This window comes from Puntigrus tetrazona, chromosome 18 (genome assembly GCF_018831695.1).
Source record: "Puntigrus tetrazona isolate hp1 chromosome 18, ASM1883169v1, whole genome shotgun sequence".
Classification (NCBI taxonomy): Eukaryota; Metazoa; Chordata; class Actinopteri; order Cypriniformes; family Cyprinidae; genus Puntigrus; species Puntigrus tetrazona.
In genome coordinates, this window is record NC_056716.1 from 24,695,133 (window position 1) to 24,699,072 (window position 3,940).

The 3,940-nt window shown below is 38.2% G+C and overlaps 1 pseudogene; it reads right to left on the reverse strand.

Annotated features, from left to right (window-relative positions):
* LOC122362776 overlaps positions 1–2,508 on the reverse strand; it is a 13,165-nt pseudogene extending 10,657 nt beyond the window's left edge.
* Positions 2,509–3,940: the final 1,432 nt, after the last annotated feature.

A 3,940-nucleotide genomic window follows, 5' to 3' on the forward strand; every position in this document is an offset into this window, starting at 1 on the left:
AGTTACATTTTAAAGTTACATCAGAGACTGGACAGTAGGCAGTAGAGACTAGAGCATTTTTATAGGTAATAATATACATATATACATTTTGCCATATTTTGTATATAATTTATAGTTTTCCCCGACTACTTAATTTTTGAAACGCATCTAAATGTCAGAGGGAAAGCCTGGCACTGTAACCTTAGCTGGAGCCCCATGTTGTAACGGAAGATATGACCAAGAGAGGGGATGTGCCTTTGAGGCCTAAGACTGATGACTTGAGGAGTCCAGCAGAGCAATAGCCACCCTCTCCCTTTTTGCTGTGTCTCTCTCTCATTCTCTAGATCCCTCCATCCTGGAGTCATCCTGATACTCGTACATGCAGGCAGCAGGAGGGCTTGACAGGCTGCTTGGAGCATCCCAGGCTTAGCCAGACCAGCCGCAGTGTAGGAGTGCCGTGCACATGTTAAAACAAGTCAGCCTGTATGTTTTTCCTCTCCACTCTATCATCCCTCCATCTTTCCAACACCCAGTCCTTTTTTCTCTGTCTGTGTCCTCTCTCTCTCTCCTCTCTCATCTATCTTTCTCTCTCTCTCTCTCTCTCTCTCATCTCTCTCTCTCTCTCTCTCTCTCTCTCTCTCCTCTCTCCTCTCATCCTCACTTCACTCTGCTCTCGGAGTTCCTTACCTGCTCTGGGGTTTTTTGCCTATTGCCATGCAGCAAGTGGATGAGTCAGACTGGCAATGCTTACCTTCATCTCTCACTTTTTCTCCTCGGTCTTCCCATCAAGTCCTCCATAAAAAGTGCAAGAAAGACTGCAGCATCAGAGACACTAAGCCTCCCCATTACAGCTGGTTTTGTGGAAAAGGGAGAGCGCCTACATAAAAGCATGTCCAATTACAGCAGAACAGGAGCATAAAATATGACATCATCATGAATATGGGCAAATTAGGATTAATTATTAGGGTTTCTGAAACATAAAAAGTAGATCATTTAGTTTACATGTATGTCGGTCCGAACCTTCTGATATTTTGAAAAAAATCTCCGTATCCGCTTTTCTTAAATGTACTGGACAGTGGAAATTATGGTCGCTTAAAATGGTTTGTTTAGCAAATTTCTTTCTATGTTCTGCAGAAGAAAAAGTCATGCATGTTTGAAACCAGCATGAGGGTGAGTAAATGAAGGAGCAGGATTTTCATTTTTGGATGAGCTGTTTCTTTAATAGAGAAACGTTCACCTGCTTTCTGTGTATGTGTGTGTGTGTTGTGTGTGTGTGGTTGTGTGTGCATCCAGTGTGAGTAGCTCGCTCCAGACAGTGGAAGCAGACACAGTCTGTGCTGACTGCTGATGAGTGTTTACTGAGAGAGTGGGAACAGCAACCTAACACGTGTTATTGTCAGGAGAGAGAAAAAGTGTCTTCTCTCTCTGTGGCAGTTTGTCACTCTTGTGTGAGGCGCATGCAGAAGGGCCACACGTGCCACCCTGGGCTTCATTATCCTCTTGGGTGACACAGTGTGGAAGGGTGGAAGTCAGTGAAATGTCATGGTCTGTCCACCACCTTTCTCCTTTCCTCTGGCCATCCACAGGGTGTTCATGAGCAGTTATTTTCTATTAAATAGTCGGTTGCAGGTGTTTTGCAGGATGAACACACCGGTCATTCTGGCAGCTAAATGGATAAAATTAGTCAAATGTATTGTGTAGTTTGAGTTGTCAATATTTAAATCTATTTATTGTAAAAGGAAATAATGCAAGTTAATATTTAGGAGGAAACTAACATTTGCGATCCTAACATTTTATTTTATGCCATTTTAAAATAGTTTTAATTATTTGGTTTTATTTTTATTTTTAAATTAATAAAAAAAAAAATCTCATTATTTTTATTTGAACCATTTTATTACTTATGTATTTTTTATATTCCTTTTTATTTATTTATGCTTACAATTTATTTTCTGAATGTTTGATTTTAATTGCTTTTCTTTTATATGTATTGTATCGTTTTTATGTCTCTATTTAATTTTTCTTTTTATTATTATAGAGTCCTTCATGAAATGTCAGGTCAGTTATGTAAGACATTTTGGTGTAATAAAAGTGGCCGTCTTTGATATTTCTTTTAGTGACTCACTATAGTTACAGCTGTTAATTACAGCCTTTGCAAGAGGTGCTTGACTCTCAGCTATTCTTTCACACAAATGTTGTTTAACCAGCTCTTTTGAGCGAGCAGTCAAATGAACAGGACAATTGGAGAGTCACACCTGTTGGTGAATACGCTTGTCAATCCCAAACACTGACTGCGTCTTTCTCTCTCGATCTAAAAATTGCTGGAACTATCCCTAGGCAGATGTATAGAAAACAAGAAAATAAGACAGACAGGAAGGATACAAAGAAAAGAAAGAACATTCAGCCAGTAGACAGAAGAAGGGAGAGACTATCAGTACCATCCCGTTCCCTCTGTACCGTGTCCTCCTCGTGATCTCTCAGCAAGCCGCCACCAGGTGTTACATAACTCTCGCTCTCTCTCTCTGTGTTCATCTATCTCTCTCGCTCTCTATGCCAGCCACTCTCCCCCACCTCTGCCTTTTCACACGTTCAGTTTCTCTCCCACTGGGAAGCAGATTTTCAAGGCAGCCGTCTGCTCTCTACCTTCAGCTCTCACCGTCTCTCACCTCAGCCTCCCGAGGTTTCAGCTACACTTCTGGCATAATTACAGCAATTACTACAGTTTATACTAGTTATGTAAAAGTTCTCCCATGTGAGCGTGTTTTTATCCCGCACAGTTGGATGGAAAAACACTCAGAAGTGAAGAAGAGAATCAAACGGACAGGAAATGAAGTACTCCCCCACTTCACACAGTTCGCAATGATTGTTAGCACTAGATTGTTTAAAAAAGGAATATATATATTTTGTGTTTATTTAAATGATTATTTTCAGTGGTAATTTTCTGCTTTCAGACTACCACTGCATTATAACATATATTTTTAATATATATATTTTAGGAAACTTTAAAAGTTTAAGACAAGCAGCTTCATCAGATTTTTGAGTTTTGTCAGTTTATATTTGTAGGAATTTTTTTTTCCCAACATTTTGTTAGAAAACAAGATCTGCTTAAGCCGGTTGTCTTAAACGTTAAGTTCTATCAACTTTTGAGTTTTACAGCACTTAAAAAAATAAATAAATAACAAAATGTTGAGCAAACTTAAGAAGTGTAAGTTTTTACAGTGTGGGTTTAAACAACAGAAACTACGTTGTGGCAAATAAATGAAATGTCAATTTCCTAATATAGTCTCAATGGCATATCAAATATTTTTTTATATGCCATTATTTATTTTTTATAATCTTTAAGTATTATAGGAAGAAGTCTTTTTATGCTCACCAAGACTAAATTTATTCGATCAAAAAAGGAAGTTGTATTACGTTAATTAAAATGAAATATGCAACTTAAAAATCTATTTTAAAATTGAATTAATTCCTGTAATGCAAAAGCAAAATTTTCAGCAGCCATTTATTCAGTCTTGAATAATGAAATGTTCTTGAAAAAGTATTTTCTGCAGTCTTTGAACAAAAAGTTTGTTTTTATAAACTTTATATTATTTATATATTATATTACTATTATTTATACATGTTGTTTTTTTGTTTTTTTATTTATCATATAAATATATATATACTCAACTGAATTCCTCTCTGGTTTCCTCAGGGTAACACACTGAGAAAAAGTCTCTCACACACTACTTTGGCAACCAGTGGCCCCACGCCAAAGCACTGGAGTACAGCAGCGGGAACAGCTCTTCCGCTGGAGGTTCGTCTTGCAAATGACCATCAGCACTGTTTGCTCACCATCCTATACATCCTCTCGCCCCAACCTCTGCTCCTCTCATACCTGGCTAAACGGTGTTCTCTGTGTGTGTACAAAGGTGGTTCTCCAGGACAGGACTCCGATAAGCCAGGCACTCAGCGTAATAGACAT